This window comes from Macaca mulatta, chromosome 12 (genome assembly GCF_049350105.2).
Source record: "Macaca mulatta isolate MMU2019108-1 chromosome 12, T2T-MMU8v2.0, whole genome shotgun sequence".
Classification (NCBI taxonomy): Eukaryota; Metazoa; Chordata; class Mammalia; order Primates; family Cercopithecidae; genus Macaca; species Macaca mulatta.
In genome coordinates, this window is record NC_133417.1 from 83,133,719 (window position 1) to 83,149,564 (window position 15,846).

The 15,846-nt window shown below is 42.8% G+C and overlaps 1 protein-coding gene across 28 annotated transcripts in view; it reads left to right on the forward strand.

Annotated features, from left to right (window-relative positions):
* Positions 1-463: 463 nt before the first annotated feature.
* The window catches only part of OSBPL6 (oxysterol binding protein like 6), a 207,998-nt gene continuing 192,615 nt past the window's right edge, over positions 464-15,846 (forward strand). For 25 of the 28 annotated variants that reach the window (XM_077957248.1, XM_077957250.1, XM_077957257.1 and 22 more), the window contains exon 1: positions 1,264-1,429. The gene's annotated coding sequence lies outside the window, so the exon portion shown is untranslated. Of the gene's footprint in view, positions 683-1,263; positions 1,430-15,846 lie in introns of those variants that run through there. The other 3 variants (XM_077957254.1, XM_077957262.1, XM_077957270.1) reach the window with 1 other exon arrangement.

Consider the following 15,846-nt stretch of genomic DNA (forward strand, 5'->3'; position numbering starts at 1 on the left):
GCATCCCAACTGCTCCCTTGAGGAGCCTGTCTTCACAGCAAAGGAATGAAGGACAAGCTGCCATTGTCGCAGCGTCCCGCATCTATTATTTTGTGACAAGAGGACATGAGAACATTGCTAGTCTAGGTGGAAAAAGCTAATCCAACAGGTAAGATTGGAGATTCAAGAGAAACTGTGGGAAGGAGTGCATAGTTCATAGCAAATCATTTTGTCAGCACAGGGCACAATGAAATGCCATCACAGTTGCCTCATTAGTAAGCAGTATCTTCCATTTTTGAAGGCACCCCAGCATGTTCTGTAACAGCTCCCGTTAGGTCCAGTCGATGTCCTCTGGACTCCCCTCCGCCTCCCACACCCAGATGATGATGACACAAATGCCTTGAAATATTGACATGTCCTCAGTCACTTGTTTACAGAATGTCTGTACAAATGTTTACATTACCCCGTCCCTCCTAGCAAATTTGCCTTTAGATTAATCTGCTCTCCGAACGCAGGCCGGGAGTGGCCTGGAGTGTGGAAGGGTTTAAGGGCTGTGGTGAGGTGGAACTGACTGACTTTGATGGGCTTTGCCAGGGGCTTGAAGGAACCGGCTCTTCCTTTCGCAGAACCCAGGTGTTTCTCTGGGCCCGAGAAGTTTTTGCTCCCGAGTGAGTCAGGGACGGGAGCAGGCACGCACAGTCGCGTAAGTGTATGAAATGACGACCTCAGAAGGGCGCCCAGGGACAGGGGCTTGGCAGCACCGAGCGGAGGCCGCCAGGCAGCCGTTCCTTTCGGAATCCGGTCTCCAGCAGTGCTCCCTGCCGCGGCGCTCCTGGCCCCGAGCGCTGGAGCCCTTCTGGGTCACCCTTCCAGACAGCGGCCGGCCCACCTCCGCCGGACTTCTCGGGCGAGGGCTCCCGCTACTGAGCGCAGGCCCGCGGATGGCAGCTCGGGGTTTCCACGGCGGGTGATCTCGGGACACCACGGATTCCCACGGAGGCCAGGCCAGGGGAGAGCCCCGGCTCTGGGACCCCGCGTGACCAGGGCGCAGGGCGCCGGCTGCGGGATCCCCGGCCCATCTGGCGGCGCAGGGAGGGGCGCCCGGTAGGGTGGGTGCGCAGCGTGAGCCCCGGCCACTGGCCGCTCCACTCCAGCCGGGCGGACAGGCGGGAGCCGGGGGCGGGGAGCCGGGAGCGCCGCCCCGCCAGCGCGCCCCGCCCGTGGGAGAGGAGGGGCTGCGGCGCCGCGGACCACTGGAGGCGCAGCACGGTCGCCGCCGCCGCTGTCGGTGCTGGAGATCGCCGCTCAGTGCAGGCGGCGCCTGTGCCTCCTCCTCTCCTCTGCTAGCCCGCGCTCCGGTCCGCCTGCCGGGGCCGGCTTTCCGCCTCCTGCCTCCCGCCGCAGCCGCGCAGCCGCCGCAGAACCCGTGGCGCCACCGCTCGCCCTCCAGGTAGGTGTCCTAGCTGCAAAGGGATTGCCCGGGGCGGGAGCCACGGTGCCCGCATCGCGGCCCGGGGGCATTGTGCGCCTCCGGCTGGCTGAGGACCCCGAGGGACGCGTGGGTGGGCAGCCGCAGCTTTGGGCCCCCAGGGCATCGCCGTCCCCCTGCAGGCGCCGCCGGCCGATAGCCCGGGCTACAGGGAAGTGGGGGCGGCGGTGGCAGCCCATTCCCGCGGCCGGGATGGGAGGGGGCGTCTGTAGCGCGGTCCCGGTTTGCCGCCCTCCCTCCCCCTCGTTGCCAGGGAATTCCGGCTGCCTGCCACTCGCGCTCGCATTCCCTCGCGCGGGCCGGCGCCCCTGCTCCCTGCAGGCTGCCTGGGGATTGAAGCAGGGGTAGGGAGAAGGACTGATGTAATTGTCAGCGGAAAACCGAACCCGCGCGGGTGAGAGCGCCCGCGCCCGCGCGAGCTAACGCCTACGCCGCACCTTTCAGGGAATCCGGGAAGCCGAGAGGAGCGGCTGGGGAAGTTGTGCATTGGGTTTTATTGTGCGCGTGCACTGCGGACTGCCCTCGCGGGGCACCCCTGCCCACCCGCTGCTGGCGCCCCTGCATCCCTGCCTGCAGCCTTCGTCCACACCCCCGGCCAGGGCCAAGTCTTCCTTCCCTGGTTCAGACCGGGACAGGGTTTGCATTGCAGTCAAGACGTGCTTCCCCTGCATCAAGCCGGGAGCTGCCCGCAGATCGTGTCGCCGGGGATGCTGGGGGAGGAGGGAATGGGAGACCTGGGGAGGAAGCCTGGAGAAGTAATGACACCAGCAGATTTTCTCCCCAAAGCTTCTGCTGCATATAGACACATCTGCAAGGCACCTTTTAAGCTGTTTTTGAAAGTTATAACCAGATACTGATTTTGTGACAATTCTGTGATATACCTGAACGGTTGCTTAAACATAGAGACCTAAAGCTAGGGGAAGCATTACATAATGGACATGAAGCAAATGACACGAAACTAAGTGAACCCACTGGGTTGCCAGATTATTTCTCTCTTCTGGACAAAAAATCCTGTAAGGTTTTTTCTATAGGAACTTTCATTTTTAAATTGCTGGGCTAAGTTTGACCAATTGTCTATTATATTCAGTTGTGATTTTTTTTCTAAATAATGTTCTTGGACATCTTTTCTTAAATTTAAAAATTGCATACTAATGGTTATATATCACTAAGCTGATTAGGAAATGTAGTCTTCACAAGGTAAAAATGAGAAATTTCCCATCTTAATACCATTAACTTTGTTTTCCTCTTGTTTTGTTTTTGTTTCTTTTCTTTCTTTCATCCCCCCCCTCAACCCCCGCTTTATTTTTTGGAAACATTTCTACGGTTTTGGGTACTGCAAGCTCACAACGTTGATATTTCTATCACATGCTACAGCATTGCAGAGACAAAGACTAATAATAAACGAAACAGAAGACCTCGCAGTAACTCTGAGAGTGAGCAGGGTTCCCAAGGTCGAAGGGAAGCTGCAGTGTAATTCAGCAATAATCACTTACAGAGAATATGCATAGCCCTCACTGGGAAAGGCCCTGATTGGTAGATTTTATTCTTATTATTCTTTTGCAGTTGGAGTTCATATATTTTTTCCCTAAAAAATAATTTTTCTTAAGGTAAAAAGGAAATATTTTGAAATTAAAAGTTCAGGCTTTTAGAAAGCCTAAAAATCCTGGTTTTGCTCATATTTTTGGATTCAATGTTGATAACGCCATTATATATTCAGTGGATGGATTACCTTTGGCGATACCTCAGTTTCAGATTACTATGACTTGTCAGGTGACTCTTGGCTTTAGTATGAGGTAGTTCTGCTGGACTTTTACAAGAATCACATATGTAAGTTTTCTTATCCCTAGATTGCTCTAACCTTAAGTTAACTTTACTTAAAGGAGAAAAATAAAGTCCTTCCAAGATGAAATCTTTGTGGTTGGAGGTCTTAGTATCACCACAGATACCGGATTAGGTACACTGCATAAGGAGATAAAAGTTCTTGTGACTTTACTCATGAAACTGTTGGAGTAGAGAGAAGATAATATAGTTTTGAAAGATAAGGCATACATTCTCAAAAGAAGGATTTTGTTGTTGTTTTGCTGCAAAGATTAGGTCATAATTATGATACTTGTTTAAAACTTTAAATCTTGGGGGAAAAGGGTCTCATACTATCCATTGACTTCTGGAACTTTTTTTTTCTCACTCAATATTATATCTCTAGATTCATTCATACTGTATGTAGTTGTAGTTCACTGACTTTCACTGCAGTAAAATAATCCATTATGTGTCTTATAATGCAGTATGTTTCTCTCTTCTCCTCTCAGTGACCATTTATTTTTTTTTTAATTTTGTTATTTTTTGAGATTTGCAGTGTTGCTCTGATTATTCATGTTTCCTGGGCACACGTGCCAGTATTTCTCTTGGGTTAATACCAAGGAATAAAATTGCTGGTTTGTAGGTTATGTGAATATTCAACTTATTAAGTATTGCCAAATTATATTCCCAAATGGTTGTACTAATTTACATAAGCCAGGGAAACAATCAAATACAAACACTAAATACAAACATGCACTTCTGTTTTGCATATGTGTCTGTTGAAATACACATCTTTTTAGAAAGCAAGAGAATGATGAACATAAAACTTAGGATGGCAGTTATCTTTTATATGGACTAGAGGGTAGCATGTGGGGAGGAACACACACGGATGTTAGTTATTGATAATGACCTAGTCCTTCAGTTTTGTGGTGAGTTCCTAGGTGATCATTGTGCAGTAATTCCCCCCTTATCCAAAGGGAGTATGTTCCAAGTCCCCCAGTAGATGCCTGATACCTCCGATGGTGCCAAACCCTATGTATATTCTTCTTTTCCATATGTACATATCTATGATAAAATTTAATTTATAAATTAGGTACAGTAAGAGATTAACAACAATCATAATAAACAGAACAATTTTTAACACTATACTGTAATAAAAAGTTATGTAAATGTGGTTTCTCGCTCTTTCAAATTATCTTATTACACTGTATTCACCTATTCTCAGAACCTGATTGACCATGGGTAATTGAAACTTTGGATGGGGGCAGATGCTGTATTAAAAAAAAGGAAAGAGGATCATGCATGGACCAGTGATTATATTTTAAGGTTCTAAGGAAAAAGAAAATAAGGACAATAGAGTTGTCACAAGACAATAGGCCTACAAGATATTAGTTGAAAGATGAAGATGCAGTCCCTGTGCATAGGCATGAGTTTCCCAGAGTTCATGGAAGAAATTTGCAAAAAGGTTGAGCAGGAAGTGGTCATGCTGAGAAGAAGGCTGTTGTGGACTTAGAAAATGATTTGAACAGAAGTTGAGGGAGCCATGAGAGATTTTCCAACAGTGAACCACTCAAAGCATTTATACAGTAAGTTTAGGGAACAGATAGGTGGGGGCTACCAGGAGAGATCCAAGGCTTCTCATTAGGAGGGACTGCTGATTGAGATAGGAGTTCTCAAGTTTGGAGAAAATGAAATGGATTGGTTTAAAAACTAAAACTACTGTCCTAGAAAAGAAGAAAAGGAGAGTCAAAGGTATTTGACTGTAATGAAAAGAAATATGAAGAATCTTGGTGTGTAGTATCAATTTTATTTATTTATTTATTTATTTATTTATTTATTTATTTATTTTGAGACAGAATCTCGCTCTGTCACCCAGGCTGGAATGCAGTGGCGCAATCTTGGCTCACTGCAACCTCCTGGGTTCAAGCAATGCTCTTGCTTCAGCCTCCCTAGTAGCTGGGACTACAGGTGTGTGCCACCACGCCCGACTAATTTTTGTATTTTTAGTAGAGATGGGGTTTCACCATATTGGTCAGGCTGGTCTTGAGCCCCTGACCTCGTGATCTGCCCACCTCGGCCTCCCAAAGTGCTGGGATTACAGGCCTGAGCCACTGTGCCCAGCCAAAAAAAAATTTTTTTTTTTAAAGAAAATAGTGGAGTTGCTGTGGGAGCTTTTAGTAAGGTTTAAACATCTCAAGTATGTGATAATAGATATCCAGGCTGATGTTTGAAAATGTGCATTATGGTATCTGCTTTATATGTAGAGGTGTTTTTAAATTTTTAATTTTTTTGGATACATAATAGGTGTATATATTTATGGGGTATGTGAGCTATTTTGATACAGGAATACAATGTGTAATAATCACATCAGGGCAAATGGGGTATCCATCATCTCCAGCATTTATCCTTTGTGTTACAAACAATCCAATTATACTCTTTGAGTTATTTTAAAATGTACAATTAAATTATTATTGAATATAGTCATCTGTTGTGCTATCAAATACTAGATCTTATTCATTGTTTCTTTTTTCCTTTTTTTTTTTTTTTTTTTTTTTAAGGGACAGAGTCTCCCTATGTTGCCTAGTTTGGTCTTGAACTCCTCCTGGGCTCAGGGGATCCTTCTGCCTCGGTCTCCCAAAGTGTAGGATTACAAGCATGAGCCACCACTCCCAGCTCACTTATTCATTGTTTCTATTTTTTTGTACCCATTAGCCAACCACTTCCCCCCTAACTTCTCCACTACTCTTCCCAGCGTCTGGTAACCATCCTTCTACTTTCTATCTCTATGAGTTCAATTGTTTTAATTTTTAGCTCCCACAAATAAGTGAGAACATGCTCCTCATTGATAATGTCTAGCTTAGCTAGTGCTGGATTCTCTGGACCTAGCACATGGTGGGTGTTGAATAAATATTTTTGGAATGAATGAACGGATTTTAAGTAATTGTTTAGATTTTTCAGGTTTTTGGAGATGTTACAAGTGTCAATTCATGTTAGTCTTTGCTTCTTTCTTATTGAACTTATACCTTTTAAAAATAACTTTGAGGCTGGGCGCAGTGGCTCATGCCTGTAATCCCAGCACTTTGGGAGGCCAAGGCGGGTGGATCACTTGAGGTCAGGTGTTCGAGACCAGCCTGGCCAACATGGTGAAACCCAGTCTCTACTAAAAATACGAAAATTAGCTGGGAGTAGTGGCATGTACCTATAGTCCCAGCTACTCAGGAGGCTGAGGCAGGAGAATCGCTTGAACCTAGGAGGCAGAGGTTGCAGTGAGCCGAGATTGCACCACTGCACTCCAGGTTAGATGACAGTGAGACTCCATCTCAAAAATAAATAAATAAATAAGAGAACTGCAGCACAAAGAGGTTAAGTAATCTGCCCAAGGTGGTTTCCTTGTCTGTAATGTGGGTGTACTATCTGTAATACGGACATGCTATCTGTAATATGGACATACTATTAGGGCTTAACTCTCCAGTTGTGTCAAGTGTTCTGTGAACTTCTGGCCCAGAGTAAAAACTCACCACATATTGCCAGCAATGTTAGGGAGTTGTTGTTACAGAAATAGTACCCCCAAAGGTACAATAGCTAAAATGACCAAGGATAATTTAATTGGATCTCAGTTTTTCAAGTAATAAACATTCAAATAGAACATTTCTTTCAAATTCAACTTTGTCTAACTCAGTTGGCCTTGGGTATATTGTTGGTGTTTAGTGACTATTAGATATGACAGTTTGTACATTTGTTATATTCTGAGAAGAAATTAGATGCATCTAATCCATTGGATGTTCTGGATTCTTCACTCAGGCTTTGCCATGTTCGGTGCATAAATACTATCTGGCACATAGTAAAATATGACCAAAATTATTAATCCCTATGGGTGATTAAAAGAAACATACACATAAAACTCAATTTTCTTAAATCAAATGAGAGCTTTCATGTGTCAGTATCCAAAGGCAGCGTTTTAAATTTTGATTAGACTGTGAAATTCTGCTTTCAACAAATAAAAATTCACATTATTTTCTGTCCTCTTCTGTTCTCCCTTAAACCCCTACCATTACTCTTTTTCTACACACTTAATATTTCTGTTAATTTGCTTCTGAGGGAATGCTTGGGTATTTACTGCTAAGTGTTTTTCTGGGTCTTTCTAGAAGGCTGACTGATTTTATTGCTTAGGTTTGGGGCCAAATCCTGTGGTTGCCTGGCTCTCTGACATATTGAGTCTTCAACCTTTAGCTGCCTGTAAGTGACTGCTCAAATGTCATGGGGAGCCTCTGCAGGATAACCATTAAGGGTTTTTTTTTTTTTTTTTTTTTCATTTGTTAAATCCCCAAAACTAATGCTATTAAGGGGCTTTTCATAGACCTAGAAAGCTCTATGTATTCATCTTTTTAACTCCCACATCACATAGCCTTGTACATAGTGGACATTCAGTAAGTGTTGTTAAATATACAATTTTTGTTAATTGATTTGTATAAAATTATACTGTACATTGTTTGCCATTTGAAATGCTAATTATAGTTCTGTTTGGTTTGTGTTTACATTCTAATCTTTTGGAACACTGGGGGAAAAAACTTTCAGCTTTTTCCCTTTAAACTTTGAAGGAAAACACATATTTGGATAAGGCAGTGCTGCACTTCGAGTCTCAAAATGTCCATTATTGGGTAGCTAACTGACAATTATTTCTCTGTGTAGGAAATATTTTTAAAAAATTCTTCGAGAATAATGCCTAATTATTCTTTGTGAGCTGGCCAAATTTTGTGAAATAACGAGGTTTAGGGATTACATTTTTCAAAGCCAGCAATAAAATATACAAAGATTAAAGCACATTTCTTTAAGTTGGAGGTGCTGGAGCTTTTTAGTTGCTCTTTTTGCTTTTGAAATGGGCCATTTGACATTTATATGCAAATCAATAACATATGAGTTAAATGCAAGCAAGGTTCTGTTTCTTCAGACACTTTTTTTCTTTTGAGATGGAGTCTCTCTCTGTCACCCAGGCCCGAGTGCAATGGCACAATCTCAGCTCACTGCAACCCGCGCCTCCCGGGTTCAAGTGATTCTCCTGCCTCAGCCTCTCCAGTAGCTGGGACTACAGGTGTGTGTCACCATGCCTGGCTAATTTTTATATTTTTAATAAAGACGGGGTTTCACCCTTTTGGCCAGACTGGTCTTGAAGTCCTGACCTCAAGTGATCCTCTTGTCTTGGCCTCCCAAAGTGCTGGCATTACATGTGTAAGCCTCTGTGCCTGGCTCTTCAGACACTTCTAAAAACTGCCCACAAATCATGATGTAACTTTCTTCCTTTTTCCTCTGCTGGCATAGATGATTACTGTTATAAGAAGTTAGTAATCTCTTTTTGAGGATGGTGATGGAGTGTTGTACAGGGGTGTTCCTTGATTTTAATGCTATTTTCTATAATTCCTTGAAATTTTCTTTCTAAAACAGATTTTCTTTAGGACTTCCAGAAATGCTTTAGGAATTCCAGATAATTTTTTTTTTTTTTTTGAGACGGAGTCTTGCTCTGTCACCCAGGCTGGAGTGCAGTGGTGTGATCTCAGCTCACTGCAAGCTCTGTCTCCCACGTTCACGCCATTCTGCTGCCTCAGCCTCCTGAGCAGCTGGATTACAGGTGCCCACCAGCACGCCTGGCTAATTTTTTGTATTTTTAGTAGAGACGGGGTTTTTAGCCAGGATGGTCTTGATCTCCTGACCTCATGATCCGCCCGCCTCAGCCTCCCAAAGTGCTGGGATTATAGGCATGAGCCACTGCGCCTGGGCCAAATAAATATTTCTGAAATTGTAGACTCTACAAATGTATATTAATATTTCATTTAGAATTAAGATTAAATTCACCTTTCTGATTTGAAGATTAAGAATCATGGTTACTCTGTCTAAAGAAAATATTAGTGGGCAATGTTGGGAGTTAGCAGTTGGCAGGCAACTGATTTTCATAGAATCAACTCAAAATGACAACTTGAGAGGGAAAAAATGGCCATTTTCCAATATAATGATTCTTTTGGGGTTACTTTGAGAATATTTTGTATCAAGAGATGTATTTTCTTATTTATGTATTTATTTATTTGAGATGAGGGTCTCACTACGTTGCCCAGGCTAGAGTGCAATGGCTATTCACAGACATGATCATGGTGCACTACAGCCTCCAGCTCCTGGCTTCAGCCCCCTGAGTACCTGGGATTATAGTTGTGTGTCACCGCACCCGGCAAGAGACATATTTTCTTTTTTTTTTTTTTTTTTTTGTTGTTGTTGTTGTTGTTGAGACGGAGTCTCGCTCTGTCGCCCAGGCTGGAGTGCAGTGGCCGGATCTCAGCTCACTGCAAGCTCCGCCTCCTGGGTTTACGCCATTCTCCTGCCTCAGCCTCCCAAGTAGCTGGGACTACAGGCACCCACCACCTCGCCCGGCTAGTTTTTTGTATTTTTTTAGTAGAGACGGGGTTTCACCGTGTTAGCCAGGATGGTCTCGATCTCCTGACCTTGTGATCCGCCCGTCTCGGCCTCCCAAAGTGCTGGGATTACAGGCTTGAGCCACCGTGCCCGGCCCCAGAGACATATTTTCTTAGTGGCTCAATATCTAAGACTTAACTAGAACATTAGCCTTTCCAGCATTACCCAAATCACAGAAAGTATCTTAGAAGTAATTTTGTAGATGAGGAAACTGAGGGTCTGAGAATTGAGTGAGGTGTCCAAGCCAGTGCTAGACCTGTACTGACCATCACATGCCTGGACACTAAATCATCCTGACTTGGCACATGGTCCACATAGAGTTAATTTGTGAAAACATGTATGTACAGATGTAGAAAAAATACTGACGGGGACCTGTGGCATTTGTTCAACGTGAGAAGTGTGCCTGACAATTAGTGTTCCCATGACCATTCTTACATGTGCTTGTTAACTGCAGTTATAGTGCTTTATCAGATGTGATGTCAGCTTTAAGATCAAGTCACATAGTAGACTTAGTTCCTTTCGGGAATGGCGGAATCCAGGTAGACTTTGGGTCAGTTTTTAATCAGCCATTCCAATCTGACACTACAGTGAGTACTTATAGTATTGGAACCTTATAATATCCTTTGTTTTTTTCCTCTTCCTGACTTTTGTGCTATTGTTGTCATATTTATGTAATAAACCCCACAATATATTGGTGCTGCTTTTGTTTGAAAAGTTATCTTTTAAAGATATGTAAATGATAATTCACAAAATCTTATGTATTTACCATGTATTTACCATTTATGGTGCCTTTCATTCCTTTTTGCAGATCCATATTTCCATCTGGAATCATCTTCTTTCTGCTTAAAAGGACTTCCTTTAACATTTCTTATTTCCAATGGTGATAACTTTTTCACTTCTGTGTGTCTGAAAATGTCTTTATTTTGCCTTCAATTTTGAAGATACTTTCACTGGGTATAAAATTCTAGGTAGATTGTATTTTTCTTTTCAGTGCTTTAAAGATGTAGCCTCTTGTTTGCATTGTTTTCAATGAGAAATCTATTATCCTTATCTTTGTGCATATTGTATCTTTTTTCTCTGGCTGCTTTAAGATTTCTTTTTATCTGCCGGGTGCTGTGACTGACGCTTGTAATCCCAGCAATTTGGGAGGCTGAGGTGGCAGATCACTTGAGGTCAGGAGTACGAGCCCAGCCTGGCCAACATGGTGAAACCCTGTCTCTACTAAAAATACAAAAATTGGCTGGGCGTGGTGGTGGGCACCTGTAACCCCAGCTACTCAGTAGGCTGAAGCAGGATAATCACTTGAACCTGGGAGGTCGAGGTTGCAGTAAACTGAGGTTGTGCCACTGTACTCCACCTTGGGTGACAGAGCAAGACTCTGTCTCAAAAAAAAAAAAAAAAAGAAAAAAAGGAAAAGAAAAAAAGAAATAAAAAGATTATTTTTATCATTGGTGTTGAGTAATTTGATCATGATGTACCTTGATGTGGTTTTCTTCATGTCTCTTGTGCCACTGAGATTCATTGAGCATCTTGAATTTGTGGGATTTTCATTTTCAAGAAAGTTGAACAAATTTCTGCTATTATTTCTTCACATAGGTTTTTCTGTTTTTTTCTTCATGATTCTGTCTTTTGTGGGGAGTCCATGTACTGTATGTTAGGCTGCTTAAAATTGTCTCACAGCTCATTGAGGCTCCGTTCAGTTTTTAAAGTTCTCTTTTCTCTGTTTCACTTTGGATAGTTTCGATTGCTGTGTCTTTACGCTCAGTTTCTTTTAATTTTTTCTTTTTAAATTGAGGTAGAGTCTCCCCTCAGTTTATGAGGTGAGACTATGTTGCCCAGGCTAGACTTGAACTCTTGGGCTCAAGCTATCCTTCCACCTCAGCTTCCTGAGTAGCTGGGATTATAGGCTCACACCACTGCGCCTGGCCCACATTTAGTCATCTTTTCTTTGGCAATGTCTACAGTATTAATCTCATCCAAGGATGTATTTTTAATTTCAGACTTTGTGACTTTGTAGTTTTCAGCTCTAGAAGTGTTATTTGGGTCTTTAAAAATATCTCCATATCTCTACTTAACTTTTCGAACATACGGAATATAATTATAACTGTTTTTAATATTCTTGCCAGCTAATTCTAATCTTTGTGACAGCTCTGGGTCAGGATCTCCTTACCATGAGTCGTATTTCCCTGCTTCTTTATGTGCCTGGTAATTTTTCACTGGATGCTAAATATTGGGAATTTTACCTTGTTGAGTGCTGAATATTTTTGCATTCCTTTAAATGTTCTTGAGCTTTGTTCTGTGATGCAATTAATTTACTTGTAAATAGTTTGACTCTTTAAGGTCTTGGCTTTAAGATTTCATTATTGGGACCAGATAGTGCTCAATTTAAGGCTAATTATTGCCACGAACCGGGCAAGACCCTTCTGTATACTGTACCTAATGTCCGTTGAATCATGAGACTTTCTAGTTTGGCAGGTGGGAGCAGATTGTTCTTGATTCTATGAATGTGGGTACTGTTCTGTCATATCTAGTGCATTCTAGTGTTTTTTTCTCAAGCCTCTTTGGTTTCCTTATACCTATGAGCATGAATTAACTGAATTCTTTTCTTTTCTTTCTTTTTTTTTTTTTTTTTGAGACAGAATCTCACTCTGTTGCCCAGGCTGGAGTGCAGTGCCGCGATCTCTGCCCACTGCAACCTCCACCTGCGGGGTTCAAGCGTTTCTCATGCCTTGGCCTCCTGAGTAGTTGGGACTATGGGTGTACGCCACACAACACCCAGGTAATTTTTGTATTTTTGTAGAGAGGGGAGGTTACACCTTGTTGGCCAGGCCAGTCTCAAACACCTGACCTCAAGTGATCCACTTGCCTCGGCCTCCCAAAGTGCTGGGATTACAGGTGTGAGCCACCCTGCCTGGCCTCACTGAATTCTTGAGGGGAACTCTCTGCAGATCTCTGGAAATCTCTCTGTGAATATCTCTCTTTTCCTTTGGACTACAGCTGCCTTGGATTTTCTGAACTGTCAGCTCAAGTCTGTTGCCGTGGGCCTGGGTTCCCCCTCCCTGTGCCACTGCTGGAACCTCACTCAAGGCAGTAACCTAGTATAGTCTTTCTTAGGACTCACTTCACTCCTTTCCTCTCTCTTGGGGATCACTGTCTTTTGTTGCCTGATAATATCTTGAAAACTATTTCTTTGTATGTTTTGTCCACTTCTTGGTTGTCTCCAACAGGAAGATAAATTCAGTCCTTCATCTTGGCCAGAAGCAGAAGTCCTCCAAATATCTGTTGAAAGTGAGGAGGCAGGCAGAGGAGTGAAGTGGAGGTCTTGAGGGATTGTGGTAAAAGTTAACGTAGCCAGTGCGGTGAAGGGGAAAGAGCTTACCATTGGAAGCCCACCTGAGAGGGAGAGTTACTCTATCAGTGCAGTTGAGTGAGTTGGCTGGCAGTTTTATTGATTCATTGATTCTTTTTTGCTACTATTCATTTACTTATTCGGTGCCTACTCTGCACCAGAGTCTTAACAAACATTATTTCTCATCCTTACAATAGGCCTACAAGGTGTTGGTATTGTTAATCCTTTACCTCCACACTCTACCCCACCTTCCCCCACTGTGAGGCCCAGCCTTTCTCAGTTTCACAGATGAGAAAATAGAAACGTCAACTGACTGCCAAGCTCCTGCAGTTTGTAAATTGTATAATCAGATTTCAAACCCAGTTTCCTGTAGCTCCAAAGCCAACTGGCCCATAATGTCTTTTCCTTGCCAGGGTTGGGATTTGTGTTTGAGTGAGTGAGTTGGGGGGAAATGAGAGTGCTAAAAAGAAGTTGGAGTGATGGCTCATGATTAAGTAGACAGGGAAGGGAGGAAGCCAAAGATGAAGGCTGGTGGATGGGAAGAAAAGAGAAGCTTCAGTGGCCTTCAGTTCTCTGTGGTGTGGACAATGGCTGTAATGGCCTTAAAGAAACAAGGGAGCCTGTAGTTAGCCCCAGATGATGTCAGTGAGAAGTGATGGGGGAGAAAGAAGTCTTAGAATTCTACCTGATCTAATAAGTTCTGGATCTCTAATAACAGTTCCAGATAGATTGTAGTTCTGAGAAAGGTAAAACAACAAAGCTTCTAGAAAAAGGAAATAAGCAAAGATTTCCTAAACAGGACATAAAGAGTGCTCATGATAAAGGAAACAATAGACAAATTGGACTTTACTGAAGGATCTTTTCAGCACAAACACTGTGCAGAGGACAAAAAATCAAGCAGCACAGTAGGAGATATTTCCAGTATATATGCCCAAGTCACTTTTAGGTCAGTGACTTGGACAAATGAGAAGTTACATGTAGTCACTTATTGAAACACTAATTCATTAATAAATATGATAGATTTGTGTATTTCCAGAATTGTTTGTCTAATCCTCTTAAGGGTATTATATCACTAAGCAGCACAGCTAAGTGTTTGATCAGTTTAATTAGAATGATCATTTGTCACACTTTAGAAGCATTTGGCTCTTGGCTATGAAAATATCAAAGGCTGGGCAAAAAAGTATTAATTTTGCCTTTTTTGAAAATGATATTTCAAACTGTTAAAATCTAGTCACAGTTGAATTAGTACATAACCTTCAACTACTCGAGCCTACCTAATATGCTGATTAATCAGATGATGCATCCAATTTTTCCACAGTTCTTTTTTAATACTGTATTACACAGCCACGTGATTAGGATTTCTCTTATTGGCTGTTTTGAGAAAGTTGGCATCTAATTTTTGTCTTATGTGAAGAACTAAAGTATTTTCCAACAGGTAAAATGAAACGAAAGAGACCCGTCTCTGGTTTATGTGTGGTGAAAAAGCTAGCATATACTGTGTCAATACAAAGGAAACTGAGAACCCAGATAGCACTTAAAGTTGTGTGGTTAGGGATTATGAGGCATGACATAGCAATGAGACTGAGTTCACAGGCTGCAAAGTAAAAACAGTGTCCTTACTTGATCATCTTCTTCTCTATACAGTGGCCAATGGGACAGAAAGTCAGCACAAAATGATGAGGCCACTGTCATGTAACCTGTGTACTTAGTGATATCATTATCCAGCCTTTGGTTTTCGAGATGAAGAAAGGGATAGAAAATTAGATTTATGTTGAATCACTTACCATAGGGTTTAGTTTACTTACCAAAGGCTTTAGTAAGCTCTTTACGAACTCTTTCTTATAGGAGGGTTTTTTGTTTTGTTTTGTTTTGTCTTTGTTTTGAGATAGAGTTTTGCTGTGTTGCCCAGGCTAGAGTTCAGTGGCACGATCTTGGCTTACTGCAACCTCCGCCTCCCAGGTTCAAGCAATTCTCCTGTCTCAGCCTCCCAAGTAGCTGGGACTACAGGCACCTGCCACCACGCCCAGCTAAGTTTTGTATTTTTAGTACAGATGGGGTTTCACCATATGGGTCAGGCTGCTCTTGAACTCCTGACCTCAGGTGATCTACCCACCTCAGTCTCCCAAAGTGCTGGGATTACAGATGTGAGCCACCACACCCGGCCTGTTGTTGTTTTTGTTTGTTTGTTTTGTTTTTAGTAGAGAATTTAGGTCTCCTGTGTTTCCCAGGCTGGTCTCAAGTCCTGGACTCAAGCGATCCTCCCACCTCAGTCTCCCAAAGTGCTGGGGTTTTTGTTTGTTTGTTTTGTTTTTAAAGAGAAAGCGATAGCCAGTGGGTCCCTGCCTATAAAGGTGGCCTTGTGTGGGTGCACCTGTGAGTGCTTCCGTGGTAGAGTGGTATACTGGTTTCGCATGGCTACTGCAATAAATTACCGCAAACTTCGTGGCTGAAAACAACACAAATTCATTCTCTGTGGTTCTGGTCCTTGGTGTTCCTTAGCTCGTGACCACATAACTCAAAATCTCTGTCTTATTTTACATCCCTTTTTCCTCTGTGTGTGTCTTCTTTTTTTGTCTGTGTCAGAACTCTCTGTGTCTCTGTCTTAAGGATACATGTAATTGTATTTAGGGCCCACCTGGATTATCCAGGATAAGCGCCTCCTCTCAGTATCCTTCACTTAATCATATGTTTGGGAGTCATATATGGTAATATTCTCTCTTAGCCGTATAAGGTAATATCTACAAGCTCAGGGGATTAGGAAGTGAACATATTTTTT